Source organism: Lepidothrix coronata, unplaced genomic scaffold, assembly GCF_001604755.1.
Source record: "Lepidothrix coronata isolate B3197 unplaced genomic scaffold, Lepidothrix_coronata-1.0 Scaffold120, whole genome shotgun sequence".
Lineage (NCBI taxonomy): Eukaryota > Metazoa > Chordata > Aves > Passeriformes > Pipridae > Lepidothrix > Lepidothrix coronata.
The window spans coordinates 334,970-356,455 of NW_016690300.1; the positions used below are offsets into that span (position 1 = coordinate 334,970).

A 21,486-nucleotide genomic window follows, 5' to 3' on the forward strand; every position below is an offset into this window, starting at 1 on the left:
TTTCCCACTGATAATTTGCAAAGGGGGACTTTTCCTGATAATACTTAGAGTCTTCTGCATTCTGGAGGAATTTGCTAGTTCCTAGTTTTCTGTTAATCTGATTCTACTTCACGGGGTTTTAGTTCTGTAGTAGGTCAGTTTAGCCAACATTAGCAAAAAAGCTTTCTTAACAATCAGTTTGGCTACATAAGGTTTGCCACAGCCCTACCAAAATCCAGTCTAACTGAATTGGGCAGAGTAAAATTCTCTGCTAGTCTACTCACAACATCTCAAAGCCATCTCTCAAAGAAATTGATACCTTTGCTACTTAAGATTCTGGGCCTTCCAGACTTGAGTGCTTAACTGTACAAACTTAACAGTACATGCCTACCACAGCTGTGTGTGGACAGTCATGTTTGTGTTTGTGTCTCGAAATCAAGAGATATTAGCTATCCATCCCAGCACCTCTTACCAAATTTTTTGATTTTCCCATAGTGAAATGGGATAGTGTCAAATGGCAGGTCCTGTTACTCTTTCAAAACCACACACTAATTCTGTCAGGAAAGGTTTAGGGAAACTTCTAACACCTGCTTAAAATAAATTTTCCTCAGAATTTGGTTCTCATTCTTCTTACAAGTAGAAAGTGATGTTCTCTGCCTTTAAGGTGAGAGGACTTTTCAAAAGACAACCCTGGCTAGAGAGCATGACTTCCCAGTTCCAAAACAGATGTGCTCAGTAGGAGAATGTGCTTTTTAGTTCAGTTGTCTATATAATTTATGTATTTCAGATTTCTAGTTCATCTTCCTCCCTTCAGTTATTAACTAGCCTGTTTTAATAGGCTGAGTTTTATCCTTGTTTTCATTCTACTAATCTCACTTTCACAGGGGAATAAAAAAAAAGCTGTTCAATGGGAGTAAAGAAAGCCATGATATCATAAAACTGGTTAGGCTGAGAAGATAATTAGCTTATTGACAGGGGAGTATCACTGCTGGGCTAGTGGACATTTGCATACTGGGGCTGGAGGGATTTTCAGACTACAGAAAGATGTTTTCAGCCCTCAGATCTCACCGAGAGAGCAGAATTGGATCCCAAAAAGAGCAAACGGGCTTCCTTCACTACAAGGGAAGCATCACTGCTTGAACAGAGATGTTGTTCTTAACTGTGCTTTTCAGTGTTCTATCTGAGCACTTCAGTGTTCAGTAAAAATGTGACTATTGACAAGTAAATGGCTACAGACTTAAACTTAGGCTCATTCTATTCTATAACTATCAAATTTCAAATGATTTCTCATGCTATTTGTAATAACTGGGTAGCAATGAGTAATAGTGACTTGGTGGTAGGAAAAAACCCCCACATATAAAAGGAATTAGCATTTGAGGTGTCTTAATTTTGTGAAGAAAGTTCTACTTTGAACATATTTGTGTTCCCAAATGTGATTTTCATTTACTACCAACAATATTCTACGAGGACTCTCCCTTAATACCAAATATTTACTCTGATCACCAGCCAAAGAATAATACTCTACATTTAATGTCCTGGGACCACATTTAATTAAATATTCCCACCAGTTTCTTAGGACTGCATTAACCATCTGGTGTGCTAAATATGCACACAAAGGAAAAATAGAGGAACCTTAAGACATCATCTTTAGTTTGATCAACATTTCTTAAGTTAGAAAAAACTGACTGATTTACCTTCTCCAGTATCTTCTATTCAAGCCAAATGAATATTGCTTACAAAGCCACAAACACCTGAATTCTGAATCATGCCAATTAGTCCAGCCAGATTATTTTTGTGACAAACATAAGAATTTTCCAGAAAAAGTTACATTATTTCCATAATTTCTCTAAATTTTAGCCTTCAGAACAACCAGTTGTGGAGACTCAGGGTTTCAGCTAGTCAAAAAAGTAACACAAGGCAGGATTCCTTTTCTGAAATACCAACACTACAGATTTTTTCAAATCCCTTTTCCCCTTGCTGTCATCTTTTGCAAAGTCTGTGGCTTAAGATAAAGTCAGCTCAGTGCAGGCATGTTGCTTCATGTGTTAACCACTGCTCATGTTTTGCAGAGTAGTCCATAGATTTGCTTGAAAGATGATTAAGGGTTAGACAACTCAAGAGTGTCAGTGTTCACATTTTATCTTCACAAATTAAAACCTCAGAGCTCCATTACAGAAGCCAAGGATCTCACATACCCCACTGTGAAGTGATCGCTGATTCCAAAAAGCACCTGCCCACACAAACCAGTTCTGCCATGCCTTTAGATCCCGGCTGACCAGTCTCATGTTCACATTTAACTGGACAAAGGAAGGTTTAACAAAGTGGTATGGAATCAATGAGGAAGACAGCCAAGTAGTCAGTCACCATTATAACCTGTAACCCCTCTGCCCCACTTAAAAGAGCTCAGTCTGCTACTTAAACCACAATTAGTAACTGTGTTGACCCGGACTAACCAAATCTCAGCTCTAACACACTGTGATACGGGGTTTAATTTTTACATCATAGCATTTGCCTCTCCAAAAGCAGCAAAGAGAGTTCCCCATCTCTTCCCAGGGGGCAGAGCAGCAAATTAGGTCTCTCTGGGACAACTGCAAGAGGGAAGGAAGAGCTCCACGTTACTGAGCACCCACTGGAGCTGGTTCACTTATGGGGCAGCCCCACAGCACCTCGTGAGACCTCTGCTCACCTACTGCCAGATCACAGGGAACTTTGCCCCTGACAAATGGGGCAGCCCCACAGCACCTCGTGAGACCTCTGCTCACCTACTGCCAGATCACAGGGAACTTTGCCCCTGACAAACCTCTGCATTAGATTAGCTGCAAATCTGGGTAATCTTGGATGAAATTACAGATATTTTTTCACAGCTACAAGGACTGCAAATCTACATACCCCGTCAAAGGGGTTAATTCTCATTATTTGCTAATTTGAAACTAACTGTAATCTTTACACTAAATTGAGATTTTTTTTAAATTAAAGAATGAAAGAAAATACAGGTTTAAGTAATAATAAAAAACTTTCTCTTTATATTTATATTAACATCATTTTGTAAAAAGAAACAAATGTAATTTATTGTTCTCTAAATTTTGCTTGTTTAAATTCATAATTTGCATCAGGCTACTTTCAGATAGAAATTAGTTTAGTAAAAAATGTGGAAAATCCTTATTTCATAATAGGTAATATTCATAATAGTTAATATACATAATAGTTAATAACTAAAAAATATCTTTAGTGAAATGTCTACACAGAAAAATACTAAAACATTGCACTAGAAGCCAATTTTTAAAAGGAAGTGTTATCTCTAGTTCCTAGGTAGTATTGGCTGCACCTTCTATAACTTCTTACGAGATTTCATAATTGGCAGGTTTAAGGCTCTTTTAGTAATTTCTTTTCATTAGCTGAAAGAATACAAGCTTCTTTTTTGTGTCCCTTTTTAATTTTTTGATGCTTTTCAATCTGTTAACCTTGAGTATCCAGGTTATGGTGTGGGCTAAAGGTAATAAAACTGGCACAAAGACCAGTTCTGTGATCTGATTTTGTCTCAAGAGGTTATTATTTCAAGTCAGTTCCACACAGATTAAATTTAGTGTAGGTAAATGGACATACTGTTACAAAAAAAAAAAAAAAACAAACCCAGAATTTTCTCTTACAAAAGTTCTTATGCTCCATTAGACCAGTGTGTTTTTATCTTAATGCAGTCCATCTGAGCTGATGTGGTTTTCAGCTGCATCCCTGAGAGCTCTTGACTTTGCAAGGTGCATTGGTAGCAACCTTTCTCCAGTTACTAGAGCTCTGTCTTGCACACTGAGCTTACACACCTGGAAAAACATCACAAAGACTGACCAGCACAGGAGGAGTTGCATTTTTCTCCTTACAAAACTTTACTAAAGGAATTTTAGTTTATAAATAGGAGAGCGCTTTTACTGGGCATAAGGATACATACACACAAAAACCAACCCGAGAATGACAAAAACCCAACAAACCAAAACAAACAAAGAAGAGATTCAGCAGAGAAATCGAACCCTGGCTAACACAAACCCTTTATTTTTCTTGCACTAAGTTACCAATCTGAAATTAGGAAAAGAGAGAACTGATTGTATACACACAACACTGGATTAAAGCAGAAATCACCAAAGTGTACCAGGCTGTGGGACAGAGGAAGCCTAACAGAACAAAGCTGTACCCAGTGCCTTAGTGAGATATGTCTGAAACAAGAATAGAACAATAAATACACTGAAAATGTAGTCAGTATCGCTGCTGCCATTTCCCTCTTCTTCTTGGAAGATAAAGAAGAAATACAATATGTCTTAAAGACAAACTGTAGGGCAAAGAGACAAATACCAGGCATGTTGCTAGAGAAATGTTTCAAAAATTCATAACTCTAAAGCCAGAGCTGAACAAGCCCAGTGATGCTAAACATCCTAGTCTGCCAGATATTCCAGATTCACAAACCTCTCTTTCCAACCTCCAGAGCAATCCCTAAGGACACAGTTGAGTGGAAATGGCCAGCTTTAGCAAAGTCCCTGAACTGGAGCTGCTGTGCTTGACGTTCACGCTGCTCTGGTACGTTATGGGCAGACATGGCCTGTGTTTCTCATGCAAAGGAGTAAGAGCACCCACTATTTCTAATATTCTGTGTAGGCTTCCAGTTTCATGGGATATACCCTAAGGGGTAAACAGGCAGCAGCTGGGCAGGGAGTGGGAGGGGAAGATCAGGGTAGAGTTTGACTCAGCCATCCCCTACTCACTGACTCATGTGCTGGTGTAGAAGAAAATGCTATAATTTGTTGCTGGTTGTAGTCAGTTAAAAGTTACCTCTGATACAGAGAAGCAATGAACACTCTCAAAAGAATGGAAAGATTGATATGCTTTCCGTGCTTTTAAGTAACATTTTTGGGATCAAGGATGTTTTCTGTGCCTGTCTTTTAAAAGACTCAAATTAAAACCTAGGAGGCTTGGGGGCTTTCTACTTCCCTGTAAATTATTTCCCAGCACTCTTGTTGTACTTTAGAAGGAAATCAACTATTAACCTGCCTTTTTTTTTTTTTTTAAAGAAGAGACAGTAACAACAAAACAGCTGAAAGTCACATTTCCATCAGCAGTAAAACGTTTTTGTAGCCTTGCTATATATATGTGCCACTGCTAGTCAGTGGCTGTTTCATCACAACTAAACTTTATAGGGTAATTACCACCGTTACTTATATTAGAGCTTAATTATCAGGAGGCTTATTAAGCTTAAATCTTCTCTAACTATTTGGCCAAGAGAGCTGCACTGGATATTTTATCCCACCTATTCATTACTTAAACAGCAGTCACATTGTATGTGCAAGTGTTAGAGAACAGCAAAAGTACCTGTACAGAAAGCCAAACTTTCATCCTTATTTCTCACAAAATGTCCTATTCAGTTCTGGAAGAGTTTCCATGAAACACAGCTCCCATTTACAAGTGACTGTATCCTTATCACAGGTACTCCACCTTCCCACAGTGTTATGATTCACATACAATGTATTTTCTCCCCAGTTTCAACATCCATCAATTAATGAAACTAGATTCCATTTAACCAATCAAATGCATTAAAGCAATAAAGGGAAACTTCTCATTTCAAGTTCTCATTGAATGAAAAAAAATAAAACCCCAGAACATTTTGAATACAACAAAACCAGAGTTTTAAAGACCTTTTAAAGAAGATCTTTGAGACTATTCTGCCAAATAAATCACTTGGCAAAGTGATGTAAATTCATTAAATACTAACAGAAAATCATACAAATGTGTAAAGTAACATTTGTCTGTATCATCACCATCATCTCTCCTAAACTCCCCATCCTCATGGGATCACCAAGAGCCTTGTAGCTTCTCCTTAGGCTATGCTCCCACCTTTATCTTACCATCTGTCCTTCTCTGAAAACTGATATTTTTTAATGACCGTCTTTGCTTTACATAAAGACCTATGTTTAGATCACAATTCCAGAACCCTTAGTGTGATTTCAGAAGCTCACAGGTATACTCTGTGGATCAATGCTGAGGCTGAGATGTGGCATCTGATTTTCTAATTTATTTGAGGTATTTAAATCAATGTTGTGCACACCTGTATATTTGCAAAATGCTACAGTGCAGAAACTGAACTTTAATTTTGCTTTTTTTTCACCCCAACTAAATCCACAAATGTCTATAATTCAGTAAAGACCAGTTTATCCTGGTTCTATCTTTTAGTCTTGTTACACTCAGGAGAGTGCCTTTTGCTGTTTATGAAAATGCTTAGACACTTTGCTGAAAATCTGTTGTGAGTTGCACCACTATAAGCAGCCCTTGGGGTTCTCCAGATAAATGGAAACTGTCTCCTCTGTGTCTGCTGACTGAGTATTGCTATTTTGCTTAGCATTCATCTGAAACTTGGAAGTTAATTTTTTTTACAATACCTCAAAAGTAACCACTAGTTCCTCATGTCCTTTTTTGGAATTAAAAAAGTCATTAGGATTGAAAAGAAATGTTTGAGATTTAAACCTGTTATGCTTTAGAAGTCAAATAATAAAAATTTGAACTGTCCATATATTATTCAAGTGAGAAGAACAGGTGAGAATCTTAGTTGAGACAAAGCAACCCATCTACAATCACCCATGAAGTCCTGTTTATATAAAAAAAGAGAAGCATTCCCATAGGATTCCCTGCCCTCAAAGCTACTCTTCCAGCTCTCTCAGTCTTTCCATCTGTGTTACATCCCTTGAAGGGCAAAGTATTACCTTCTGCTATTACATTTGGATACAGATACGTACTCGAAGTTAGAAGCAAATATTATTCATGCATTTTGTTTCCATAAAGAAGCTAAATAACTTTCTACAACTACCCCAACTAAATACTGGTAATTAAATCTACCTGTCCACAATAAATTCAGCCTACCTACAGCAAGATTCAATGCATTGATAGAGCTATTACATTTTTATTATTACTCCTTTAGCTCCTGTGTCCTTTTGCGTTTGAGCCATCACATCCCACTGGTGCAGTGCTGTAATGCAGTCTTGGCACTACAGGCTCAGACATCCAGTTCCTGGAACACAACTGGGAACCTTGTGTATGGCACACATGCCAAGCAGAGGGAAAGTGTGCAGGGCTGTAACCAGTTCCCTTGGTAACCAAGTGGTATTTTAAAAGAGAAAGTGGTACTGTGGTGTTAAGTAAATAAATGCACACAATAAAGGCCCACACACGAGTAACTTTCGTAGATACTGCTGACAGTAGAGAGCAGCAGAACATGTAAATTCATGTGCCTTGGACCTGTGAGGAAACAGAAAAATTTCTCCCCAATTAGATGGTCAAATAATGCCCTCATTCACAAGTTCCTTTTAGGCAGCCAGGAACACTCTGCCTCCCAGCCCTTTTCCTCTTACCTCACCACTACTTTCCCAACTCTCTTTCACATTACAAACAGCTACTAAGCAACAGGAGGTTTGCAGAGAATGAGTCACTCTCATGTGGCTGATGGGCTGAGTGCAGGATGGAGATTAGTGACCTGACAAGGCACAGCCCAGAGCCATTGTGCTTCCAGAAAACCAAAGTGGTCACTGAATGCAGCAAAACTTAATATCCTATAAGTGCTTTAAAAGGATGTAATTGTAAGTGATGCCTTATAATTCTCACAGACAGATGTGTGAGCCGACAAAGAACACTGCTGTATGTTAGATGCAAAGGTGACATAAGTATTCCATATCAAAAAGGTATTCCCTTAAAGTTAATTAACCATTTATTAAATTAGATTTTGTTTAGATGGTAATATGAAATCCTTGTGCTTTGGACTGATAGTAAAAATTTGGGGAACCACACAAGGTCAGTCAGTTCCCAATGTAAGCAACAGATTTTGACATAACTGCAAGTGTATCTCAAAACAAAACTCCCTCCGAACGAAGGTTGAACTTTCCTTTTTTTTTTGTCCCCTTTAAGAGAATAACAGAAAAGAGAAAATTTATCTGAAAAAGGACTCAGGAGTTTATCTGGACCACTCCCTTATCTCCAGGGAGGACTCACTTCTACTTCAGATCTGATACAGGTTTGTCTGATTCTTTCCCCAGCAGTATTTGTATCAGACATTTTGATGGTTCATTTATCACTGTTAACTCAAGAAAAACTCCCAGGGCACCAGACAGAGCCATTAATCCTTGCAGTATGCTCTGCAGTGCTTAGTGGCAGGGCCCCTAATGAGGACTGCCCAAAGCTTATCTGCAGCATAGACCCCTCAGTCATGAATCAACTGAGACACCACAGTATCTAGAAAAGAGCTGTGACTTGTGAATATGAAGAATCTTGGTGCCTGCATGAAAACCTGAGAGGGAAGCTCTTTAGGTTACCCATAAAGTCCTAGAGTGGCTGAATATCCACAGGGAAATTCAGAAGAGAAATGAACAGAAGTGTTTTCCCTCTTAGAGTTTGGTAGAAACCAAACCTACAAGATCCTTAGCAAAGTACATTTTAACCTGTTCATTGCCCAGTCTCTTTATAACTGGGTTGATTCAGTTTCCTAGTCTTAATTAGAACTATCTTGTTAAAAATAATTTAATAATATACTCATAAAAATATTGAAATTTGCAGTACCTGCTGTCTTTGAATATTTAAATGAGCTAACTGAGACAAATATTATCAGAAAGACAAACTACAGTGTTATTGGGAAAACAGATTTTGAAGACTGATTCCAGAGTTCAAATGGAAGAAAAAATTACAGAGTTAAACCAGCCTAAATGAACAGACCACATTTCCATTTTTTCCAGATTTCAAATAAAAACAACCTACAGCTTGTAAGTAATCCACTGAACAGCAGTTCTGAGATTACTTTCAAATTATTAAAAAAAAAAATTGTTAGCTGCTCAGACTTCTCACAGGCAATTCCAAATCAAAAAGTTAAAGAAATAGTAAACTGTGAAGTATTGATGCACTTCAAAATCATAAAAGTTACTAACATAAGACTTTGTTATGCTATTTAGGAGCCTGAAGCAGTTCCACAAATGTGTATACACAAGTGTACATGACCATCAGGGCTCAGGGAGAGGTGCTTGACATCAGATTATTCTCCAGTCCAGAAAACAAAAACATACTGGTCTAAGATTAGTAGGTTATTAATTTAAATGGTTAGAAGGCTGAATATCAAATAAAATACTTGAACATCAACAAACCAATCCTTGATATGTTCAAAAAACTTGTAATGGTTTAAGAAACTAAACTATGAAATAATACAGCTACACAACACAATAAGTCATTTAACGACATTTTGGCCTTAGTGTGTGTTTCAAGCTGCAGTTCATTTAAATAAAAACAGTTTCTACCTGAATCAATTTGGTTTTTATCAATGCCTGCTAACACAAATTCAGATAAAGTATATATTTTGTGATTATGGTAATCTCTCCACACTACTACACCCAAGTTATGAATGTAAATGAAATATAATCTGTAATTCGCAGAAAAAATCATTTTGTTAACCATCTCACCTTCTGGAGCATTGCTAATTTTCAAGGTTTTATTTTGCTCCTATACTGTTTTATAGTCACTAAACACTAACAGAGATTCTCAAATCTTTTAGGAGTTAAAAGAGCAGCATTCAGCTTCCAATAATGAACCAGTAATTATCACAGCCTCACCAACACTCATCCAACCAAGCATGGTTATAGCAAGTTTATTTTTTACTTTGTGCTCACACAGGGGAGTAAACGTGATGAACCAAAGTTGATCCATCTTCTTTTATCAGTGGAGCACTTGTCTGGTTTTTTACTCCACACTTGCATTCTGCTATAATCTTCTTTAGGTGAAGTTCTACCAAATTCACAGTTTGCCTCCAGTAATTTTCCTGCAGAATTAGAGCCTCACAAATACCAGAACATCTGAGTTACTGCATAGTACCACAATTTTTTAAAAATAAAGGCAAGTTCTTACTAGTTGCAGCCATCATGTTGCATTCACCATGTTGCATTCACATGCTTACCAGCAGCCATTAGATGTAATGCACCATCTGTGCATGTGGATTAATAGCAGTGCTTCTGGGAGGAGCTTCAAACTAGCATAAGAGAACAGTCTGTAAGTGGTTACTGATGTCCTGATACCACATAACTATGTCTTATGGCAACTTTCCAGAGAACCTGCACCTTACTTCTATAAACAACCTTCCTAAACAATACCACCACAATAAAGAACCCTCTAACACTTTCTCCTAAGCATTTTTTCTTACTAAGCTTCTGACTAACATTTAATGAGATTCAATAGGTTTGAAGGGCCTAATTTTGTGAAAAAGTCTCTCTTTCAGAAGTTTGCAGTACCACTTTGTACTTGTTTTTTTTTCTTGTTTTGGTTTGGTTTGGGGGAGGGAGGTTGGGAAGGGGTTGTTTGGGGGGTTTTTTGGTGGTTTCTTGGGGGGGGGGGCAGTTGTTTTTGTTTGGCTTTTTTGTATTGTTTGGTTTTTTTTGTTTGTTTTTTTTTTAAAGAACTTCAACTCAGTTTTCAGTTTTGCACATGGAGTTTTACATTTGGAACTAATTATAGGTGTTATGTAACTACCCACCTGATGTGCAGGTAGCTCAGAGATTTTGCTTGAATTCAGTAAGATTACTCTCCTATCATTGTAAAGGAAAAGGGGCTAATTTGACACAGGTATTTTACTTGTGAGAAATGCCTTGATGAGTTGCATTTAATATGAAGAGCTTTCTAATCATGTAAATTCAAGGCATTCTGTCAGAGGATATGTCTGAATCACATGTATTTGGTTTAACTAATACAGGAAAAATGACAGCAACTTCAGGGCTCTGTCTTCATCTTACGAAAGTAATTATAGTAAAATATTACTGTCACAAGTCCTCAATGTATCAGGCAATGTCTAAGGAGCTTTTAATAGTAGAATATAGCTCCATTTTACAGCTTTAGATGTTCTCTGGTGCAACTGGAGACAACAGTCAATGCCCAAAAGAAAAGAACATTTTTGCTTGATTCATTTGTGCACTGGACTCACAAATTTCTCTGTGCTACAGAATGAAACATAGATCTCAGTAAGGGTGCTAAAAGAACTGTATTAGTAATGGTTTGCATGTTAGTTTGCTTGGAAATGAAATGCTTCAAAGCAGGACAAATATTCAATCCACTGGCTTATTTATTTGTAGAACAAACACTCATGGTATATTATCATACTTCTTTACTTTGTATACAATTTCTGCTTTTTTTTGTGGTTAGGGTCTCTAAAGAGTTTTTGTTGATACTGAGTCTTAACCCTTCTACTAGTCTAAAACATCAGCAATATTCAGAACTACTCCATTTATTCCCTGGTTTATGGTGTTAAAATTGTCAGCAAAAAGCAACCTTTGCAACTTTATTATGAACTGTCCCACAAGGAACTAAACCAATAAGGCCTGATTTCACATCCAAAATGGTTCCATCCCTCCCCAGTCACCAAAATACCTCCAGCTTACCTCCCTTACCATCTTGCAAGGCTTGCTAACCCGTAACACCTCCAGTTCCTGTCACATCCACTTGCTCTTCCCCATCCTCTCTCCTTCCAGTGAGTGTCAGAACAGTCAGTGTGGTGAGGTCCCAACCATCCCTGCGTACAGCCAACCACAATAACAAAGAGCTCCTGAGCTTTTCCTGCTGACTTTTCCTCAGCTGGCAACAATAAGTGGGGCCTCATCTCTACCTGGCTGATTTCCCCCAGCTTTTAGGAATTTGTATCTATGAGGTCTTCACCACTCTATCAAGTTTAGCAGAATGGAAAAAAAGGTAATCACACAAACTGTATTTCCTTGGAAAGGCCAAAGCCAGCACCATTTAAAAGTCTTGCATGTAGACACCTCTTTCTGGTTTTGCTACTGTTATTCAGTGTTATGCCTCAGTGATGTCAGTGGCTCTCCCTGGAGGACACTGTTTATTTTATGTAGAAGTAGTGTAAGAAATCATTCATGCAGGCATTCATGCAAGCAATCATTCAGCTTTCAAACAATGCCGATGCTTTTCCTCTTTTTTCTGCACTCAGTCACTCAACTGCCATGAATGAATTAACAACATGAAAAATGTGGGGTGTGCTGAAAGTACAAATAAAAGCATCCACCACAATGTTCATATTGATTTCAGTTCAGAAGAAAATTAAAAATACTTGCCTGAAAACCCAGATGTACAGCCAGTAAATAATAACATGGTGCAAACGCATTCCCATTAAGAAAAGTCCAACCAGGAAAAGCACGATGGAACAGTTCAATTCTACATACTCAGAGTACTTTGAATTTTTTTACAAAAGTCAATGCAAACAGTCTTCCATCTCCACCACAGACTCACATTGTAAAACAGTAGCTGAGAATGTTTTATTGGTTGAGAAGTACAAGTAGGCAAGTACTTGTGTTCAGTTTGATGACAGATTTCAAGGGTAATTTGGAATTTATGTTCTAACACCTCTTTCAGAAGTGTACACTTGGGGGTACACATGAAGACATGGACATACACCAATTGATTAATGCAATTTATATTTAGTTTCTGTAACAGCATTTAATGAGCCACTGGTAACAGTGTCTCCCAACCTTACGCATATCAGTCACTACTGTATTTTTTTCCTTTTGTTTTTAGAATGTTTCAAGCATTTTAAAATCCCTAGGGGAAAAATAAAAGTGGATAGCTCATATACAAGAGATCTGTAACTGAAAAAAAAAAAAGTTGTGGCTTCAAAGTTACTTCATTTTGTACTAGCTGAAGATCTGCCTAAGAATTTATACAGCAAACATACCAATCTTCAAGCAGTATTATGAAGAGCTTTATCATTTCTTAAGTCAGAGTAATTGGTATGAGAACAAAGAAACTGGGGAAAGAAAAACAACCCTGAGCAATGAATTACTTGTAACGTCTTTTCTCCAGTTTCATGCCCCACAAACGCTCCAGTGGAAAACCAAGAGTGAGAACTAGTGATGGTTCATTCATTATTCCCTGCAGATAGCACCGAAAAATGGTAATTTCTTTAGTACAGCAGTTCAAAGATAACCCAGCCCCAGGTCCACACTGACTCACTCACACAACAGACTTCCCAGCAAGGCAAAAGTAAGGCAAAGGTGGATAGCTCTGTTACCTGTTTTGTGCTGTGCAGAGAGATGAGGGCTCCTTCCCTAAGAAACCTACCCAGAAATGAAACAACCAGCCTCTGGACGGAGACCTGTACAGAAAACCTGCAGCAGAAAACAGCTACATAGATGTTTAAGAGCTTCTAATTCAGTGAAAGGCTCATAATAAGTAATTTTGCGATAACTTTAGAGATTTATAGAAGAGTAAATTAGCTCAAAAAATCAACTCAAAATTTCTTTTACATTTTATCTGTTACTGTCTTCTGGAATTTGTTCTTGAAACGGAACAAATATTTCTGAGTTATTTATTACAAAGAGTATTGGCTGTGAAATCCACACCTTAGTCAGTGCTTGAGTATTTTACACACTGCATTTCCTCCTGTTACATGAAAAAGACAGCCCAAAATGTATTTCAACCCATTGTTCATTTATCATTAGGGGGCAAACCCTGACCCTCAGACTTGGATGTTATATTTTTTAACATGTGAATGTTTAAGCAAAACCTCCTAAGATCAACAAGAGAGTAAACGTGCTTCTGCAATAAGTTTTTTAGAGTGAGATTTGCAGTGAGATTCCCAGTATTGCTTCTGTTTGCAATCCTTGGAAATATTTAACTCCCATCCAACTGGGCACAAATTCTGAACAATGAGACATCCCAACTCATAGTATCTAGAATGCAGATAAATATCTGTCTTGTTTGTTTAGCCTGTTAGCTTATAGGGACAGGGATCATCTCTTGCAATATTTGTACGTGATCAAGTAGAACAGAGACTCTGAACTCTACCTTATACCAAACACTAAGGGTTTTCATGTGGATTTGATGTTCCTTTCAAGCAAATACGGAAATTAAAGGAACACCCAAAGCTCTATCTCAGCCACATTAATCCCGTGAAAGCAGTGACTCACCTAGTAATGGCTTTCCATAAATTAGGCAGCTAAAAAAAGGTAGGAAGCGTGAAACCATTAACAGTTCCTATAGTGTAATTCTCTCACTGCATGTGAAGAAAATCCATGGCAGTAAAAATAAAAGAGATGAAGGTGTCAGCACCCGTCATGTTTAGATCTGCTGTTAATAATTCAAATCTTCCTCCTTTGGAGCGTATGGTTTTAGAATGAATCATTCTCTATTTCCTTTCTCAAATGAAAACTGAGGTTCTGTTGCTCACTAATTCCATATGTTTTCTTCCCAGCTATGAAAAGAGAAGAAATCAATGTGGCCAATTGCATGTGCTGCCAGCATCATCTCACAGGAGTACCCTACTGCAGCAATGTCTTCTGTGCTGACATCTTCCATACCTCAACTCTGAGATGGAAATGATTGCCAATATACGAAAGAAAAGCCATACACAGCTTTGGGAAACAGAAAGAGATGGAAGAGAAGGAGCCACTGCACTTTTGTACCCAGGAATGACCTTTGGGAGTACAACTCCTTTTCACCACACAGAGCAGGTCAGTAGCCCTGGGCCTGGCACAAACAGCATGTGCCAAAAGGCACCACTGTGATTGCTGCTTTGTACAAGTGGAACATGATAAAGGTTGAAAACTGAAATTTTAAGACTGGCATATAAACTTAGCTGCTGAACTAAAATGGCATGGTTAAAAAAAAACAAACAAAAAACCCAACCAAAAAAACCCAACAGTGGTGCCAGACATAAAGTGCACAATTTTCTCAAGACACAAAAAGGACTAAACCAGACTCATTCTCATAGAAAAGGTGGGAGCATCATGGGCTCATACTGAGAGCTGGCAAAGGCCTCAATACTATAAGAGTTCTTGACATACTGCCTAAGTCACCCAATGGCAGCTCTCCAGCTACTCCACTGAAATTTTGTTGGCATCCTACTATCAAGAATTCTGAATGTCAAATATTTAGCTCAAGGTCTCTTATCTTCTCATTTCCAGAGTAATAATGTTTCTGATCAAAACTACACACGATCTTAAAAGAACAGAAGATAGCAATGCTTTGCTATTAATAACTGAATTTTGTACTCATGTTGCTCCATCCCTTCTGGACTGTGCACCCACTGGAATCTATTCCTTTACATAGTTCCTTCTCGTCATACGGACAGTCAAGAGAGACTATTGCTCTTGCAGTTGCTTTAAAACAAGGAGAAAAAAATTCTAGTTTAAAGTGAAATTGTCTAACAAAAAGAAGGGTTTACAATTTTATTTTTAATTAAGTGAACTATATTTAATTTGAAGTTGCCTGTGAGCTGGAAGCAACACAGATCGCCTGTCAGTTTAGCCACTTCTTGGAACAGCACAGGAGCACATACAAAGCACAGGCAGCATTAATGAGGAGAGAGGGCTGGGAGACAAGGATTTACCAGGACCTTAATCTCTCTCTTGCTCCATCTGGTAACCACTCTCGCAGCACACAGCCACAGGCAAAGCACTAAATGCACTCCAGGATTGCTCAGCTCTCCATCAGGTCACTAAGACAGAGGTTACCCACATAAGCAAACTTCTGGTCACTATACAGATCCACTGCCTTTATCAAAACAAACTTCTGTAGACAGAAAGACAAGAGGGATAGGTTGTTTCTTAAAAACTGTGAAAAGGCAAATGAGGAACCGACCCAAGACAGAGGGCAAGCAGGTGTTGCTAAGAAGGACAGGCCACAGATGTTGGGTTTTCTCTCACTGTAGACATCAGTGTCCATCTACGAAACAACCAGCAGGTTTGTGGAGATTCAACCGCTCAAATATACAGAGAAATAAACCACAGGGGTAAGGAGCCACACCTACAGATGTGTGGCTGAGTCCCTCAGTAGATCCACTTTGTAGTTAGTGCAGGTGAACCTCCTCGTGCACGTAAAGCACTGGCACAATTCCCTTGGGACTTTTCCTTTGTGGTGAGCCCCAAGGAAGGAAGGGTGTCCAAATGGGAGAAGTAAGGGGCAGCTTCTGCTCTGCCACAGAAGCCCAGCACAGCCTTGGACAGAGTGACCTGATCCCATCCTCCTGAGAGGCATTTCAAACTTCTGATCCCCACTGATGTGCATGCCACTGAGATCTTTGAGGGTCTTTGTACCTCAGCTTTAGTTTTCTGTTTCTGCATGATCGTGAGGCATCAAATGCTGCAGCAGTGCAGAAGGCACACAGATACCTACAGCAGTACAGATGATCTTTGGTAACAGTAACGTGAACAAAAGTTTTTCTAGAGCTCTACACCCATAAATATTTCCTAGCTCACCAGATGGGTTTCTGCCTTTTTTTTCTGAGATAAACTCCATACATTTTTGACCCTAGCAGGAACTACTCAGACTATTAAAGTGACTTTAAGAATTATTGCAATTACATCAGTCTTGTTTCAGTCTGAGAGGGTCTGTTTGCAGTACAAGGTGCATTAGGCTGTAGTCACCAGCACAGAGCACTGCAATAGAGCAGGAATTCAGGACTGCAACTCCAAGGCTACCTTGACACCACATAAGTGGATGTTGCACTAGACATAAGGAAAAAAATCCCTATTCCCACTAATAGCCCTTTAGCTAGAATGTATAATCTTAAGTACTTAGATAGTCATCTAACTATCCTTTATCTCCAACAAAACCCCCACTCTTTCCTATTTCCCTCTTTTATGTTTGAACCTACTATTTTCTCCAGGTATTTTTTTACCTTGTCATAATCCATTAACTTCATGTGCTTTGATCTTTCCATAGGGAATTTATTTTCTCTCTTCAAAGATCTTTTCTAGTCAGACGATATTTTTCCCAGTCCATAGCTTCTGTTCCGTTCACATGTCACAGCATGACTGCTTTTTTTTCTGCTTTTTTCTTTTTATTTTTTCAATTTGTTAGCATTTAAGAAATCAAATTTCAAATCAGAAGCAAGCCAGCAAACTTTATTCCTAATGGCACAAGGTATGGCTCTGATGAGAAATCTAAAAGACACATAGTGTGCACACACTGCTGGAGCAAATTTGCTCCACAAAAGGGTTTGTGAGGCAGAGTAGTCCAATAGAGCAGAGATATTCAAAGGTAGTCAGTTAGTCATAGATCAAGGGTGAGGAAAGAGGCAAAAAGGAAAGAGCAAGGCAGAGATGGTTATGATTTACCACAGTAACCCACTTTCCATGCACCTCACCGGACCAGTACATCTTTCGTTCCACCAGGGTCACGTCATTAAAACATGTTGCTCCCCTGTTTCTCTCACCACTTAACTGGTACTTAATACCACCTGTATCACCAAACACCAGCACGTTTGCAGGTGAAAATGAATAGCACAAGCCACCAGCCTGGAGCCACTTTCCCAGCCAAACACTGGCTAAGGGCTCTTTCTTACAGTCTGTTTTTTCACCCAGTACTTTGACAGAAAAAACATTTAAGAAGAGGACCAGAGTCTTAATTTCTTTTAAAATATCAGTTTCTGGAGCATTGTGATGGAGACGCAATCCCACACTAACTCAATTCGGTGCGATAATTTTGGAGTATATCAGCAAAGGGAAGACATTCATTAAAGCTCTGAGACAATCATAAGAATGCAAGAGAACTACATAAATCATTTTTACTCATTTATGCTACTGAATATAAACCAGGATGCTCTATCTTCTCTCTTAATTCCCATTAACAGTTGTTAATTCTGAAGGAAAAAAAATCCATTAAATATATGCTATACAGCTATATTTGCCTTAGTTCTCCAAGATTTTAATTCTTCTTTGGCTCAGTTGTCAATATTTACACAGTGTAAATCTGTGCAGTGCTGAGGTTGCCAGTATTCCAAGAATCATTTTGCTTTACTTAACTGTGTATTACAGATTTGGGACAAAGAGGAAAGAGAAAGCTGCTGGATGCATCCTCTTCTACCTAGTGTGGTATTATACAGTCCATGACCTTCAGCTTTCATGAACAGGTCTAGTTCCTGTGGAGTCAACAGCCACACACTGTCCTTCTATGAAATGTATTCTCAATTTCTCTGATGCTATAGACACATGACTTAAAACAGTTGTTAACTGGTTTGTTGCCATTAAAGTTGCTGTGAAGGATATCTCCTCACAGAAAGGATGAGCACCAACAACATGTCCTCTGTAAAGCAAACAAGAAACAAGTACTCTTCAAACGGGGACAAGAGCCACCCCGATGGCCTGGAGACAAGACCCCAAAGACAAGATGCTAGGTTCCAACATCTGAATTTGTCAAACAGCTTCTCCATTTTGGATAGTCTGAACAATAAACAAAACAAATTGCCTATCCCAAAACAACCCATCTAATGCACACATATGCAGAAAATATCAGCCTCTCAGGGCTCTATTTCCAAAGACAGAGCAAAACACCGAGTTGTCAAATAGAACATGCTTTGCATCATAATGCTCATATGCAGAACAGCCCTTGCACAGCATCATGGAAACTTCCAAACTAAGCCTTCTCTACACACATTTGCACAGAGCAACTGTCATTGGAAACATCAGCAATTTGAAAAAAAAAATCTGCATGCTCCTAGGCAGAGGTGTTTGTTCCTGTGCTGAGTATCTTCTCACCTAAAAATCTCACACTTCTTGTGGAGTATTAATATCTTCTCTCCTAATCCTTCTAAGGTTAACTTACTTGTCCTTTTGATCTCTGAGTTAAGCCTCCTGAGCATTTATCTGACTACACCCAAGAGCAAGTTCTATATAAAATCTGTGTTGTACTTGGAAATACAAAATACATTACATTCTGGGAAAGTAAAGGCTCCTCAAGAAGAACCTGTCTTGGTTATGGCAGTAACTATAAGAAATTCCCAGTTCCAAACACCCTCCATTACTTTAGTGACTGACTAAACAAAGTCCTTGAATCTTTTTTTTATTTCTTCCCTGTGTTCCACTTCGCAGATAGGAGGACAGAGATAGCTCTGATTTCTTTCTCTGTGCAATAGAGGCAATGTGATGTCTGATGTAACAACGGGTTGAACATCCCAGTTTGTCCTCGTGTCCTCTTCATTCTGTCTCTCTGTAGCTGCTACAGGGTTCATGTACAAACAAGGGTTAGCGGTAGAAGCAATGGTATTGCCCAGGGAATAGTTCCTGCACAGGGACATTTATCTTGTTGCTCCATTTTTAGTAGAACAAAGATCTTACTTCTCTTTGCTGCACTCCCAGTGTACACGTTCAGTACAGAGACAGTCAGCCTTTGTCCAAAGAGCTCTTTAACTGGAAAGGATGGTTTAACATGCCCGCCCCTCTACCTCTGCATGTACATAGCAAGAATATCTAGAGTCCTAGTAGCTAATTAAAGGAGTTTGAGAAAGAAAGCTTTGCTTAAAATTTCAAGTCTCTATTACAAGCTAGTATTGTGCTGTTTGCTAGGTCTGTTGAGAGGTCACACCACCTCTCATGTGCCTGGTACAAGCGCTGAGGCACCCAGGATGCTGTCGTGTGAGATGTGAGGTTAGAGTAAAAAAAGCCTTCTCCATCCTGACAATTCTCAGTTTTCTGTACTTCTCCTGAAAGAAGGATTTACAAGTTTGGAGCTTGGCAGAACAGAAGAAAAGAGTTCCATAAGAATGAGTCAAGGCCCTCACCTTAATTCCTCACATATTCTAAATTAATTTTCTTCTGACCTCAGCCTACAACCAGTCTTTTCTGTTATGAAAGAATGAGCCAAGTTTGTCGACTTTATTCTTTCAAAGAGACAGCCAAGAAGAATAAATGCAGATTAATCTACTTTGGCCAAATTAAAGGAAATTGTAGCTCACAGCAGAGGAATTCCCTTTGTTTGTTTGACAACACAAGGGAATTACTGCAGTGCTGTCTCCTGTCACCACTGACAGGCTGTTTGATATGTTTCTGTTGCTAGACTTCCAAAATGCATGTTACTGTCAGATTCAACGGAAGGCCATTTTCCCAGGGAGTTAGGCTAGGAGCCCTCTCTCACTGGGAGCTGCAAGTGATGCTTGCTGGTTGATGAATCTGTAATCAACATGTAATCAAGCCACCTCAGGACGGGAAAACTCTCAAATACAAGTCACATTCAGCAGGGAAATGGCAGGAGCAGGCAGGTTTTGAGATAGACCATCTGCAGGTTAACAAGGGACCACAGTGAAAACAACAGAGCTGTATTCAGTGAGTGAGTCACTGCCTGAGACACCTGGCTGAGAGACTGTTCTGTGACTGTGCTGTCAGGAGAGGGAATGCTGGCTCAGTGCAGCAGCCTGCAAGTGTAAACACCTATATTTGCCTCCTCCATACCCTCACCAAGTTGCTACCTCCTGTCTGCTCCTCACAATACCTCCCTACCACCCTTCAAATAAGAAGAGTTTCTCATTTTTTATCCTAAATCCTAGATGATAATTTTTTCAAATAGAGGAAGCAATCTTTATCAAGTACCTTCCTTCATTATTTACATGCAAAATCCCACCAGCAACCTGCACAGTCAGGTTCAAAGCAAAACAAAGGTAACAGAAACAAACATAAGCCTCTGCAAAAAATCCTTTGACTAAGGCAGTTTTGCAAATGGTTACATATATCCAAACACTGAAGCACAACTACTCTGGTCCAGTTTGTGGAAACAGCTGCCTTTACTGTAAGTAGACAAGCAGTGCTAGAACAAACACAGAGACAAGCACCATCACCAAACTACCAAAAAAAAAAAAAAAAAAAGTGAAGCTTTAAATTAAATGAACTTTTAGCTAGTCACTGGTTAGGTTTTGTTAAATGTTTAATGTTTTATAATATTTGGGGATTTTTTCAGGTTCACTCAGGAGAGTAAGTAATGCTTATTTCACTGGGAGTTAGTTACCTTCTGAACTAATTTCTGCTACTTTCTTTTAATGTTTCCCTTCAAGTTATGCAATGCTACTGCAGCATCTCAAAGTGAAAGTACCTTGTACAGAATGATTTAGCTCTGAGCTGAGCCTGATCCACAGTCAGTAGCCATGTTGCCTCTGGGGATTTTGGATTTAGCTTCTTAAACAGCTATGACCTCTGGGACTCCTTTTCCCTTTGCTAGGTAGCACTTAAACTTCTAGAGGACTTCAATATCAGCAACCATTCAGTGCAATCAAACATAAGGTTTCTGGAGTTCTTTCACTTGCTACAAGAACTACAGATTCCTCCAAGATTACAGCAAGTTACTCAGAAATCTTGCTACCCCTTGTTCACTGACAGCACACAGGAACAAGGTTATTTTTGAGAAGAACTCTGCTCTTCTCTCTGGGTTCATTGCTTCCTTCTCCAAGGTGCAGACCCTCTCTTGATTCTTACATACAGACACACACACTCTATCTGACTTGTTAAGGTCTTTCCTCTGCCCAAATATATAGTGTTTGACTCTGTAATTGTTATTTTTTAGTCAAAGTGCCTTCTTTCTGCATGGCAAGTTTCACCATCCAGACTGCTCATGAAACAGGAGGGGCTGGGACAGGCAGCTCGGGACTGAACACAGTCTTTATTTCTCAAACTGTGGTGCTGAAGGAGCTCTTCAGCAAACAGCTACCTGGGAGTCAGCAACAAGAAAAACACCGACTGGCATAGTCCA

General features: G+C 38.9%; 1 protein-coding gene and 1 long non-coding RNA gene across 3 annotated transcripts in view; one reads left to right on the forward strand and one right to left on the reverse strand.

The window, feature by feature from the left end:
• The window catches only part of LOC108502528, a 75,477-nt gene that overhangs the window by 33,818 nt on the left and 20,173 nt on the right, over nt 1–21,486 (forward strand). For both annotated transcript variants that reach the window (XR_001876507.1, XR_001876508.1), the window contains exons 3-4: nt 7,909–8,014; nt 14,225–14,483. This is a non-coding gene — a long non-coding RNA (uncharacterized LOC108502528). The remainder of the gene's footprint in view (nt 1–7,908; nt 8,015–14,224; nt 14,484–21,486) is intronic.
• Nucleotides 1–21,486, reverse strand: part of LOC108502527 (vesicle-associated membrane protein 2-like) — a 52,795-nt gene that overhangs the window by 22,167 nt on the left and 9,142 nt on the right. The gene's annotated exons all lie outside the window — the stretch shown is intronic.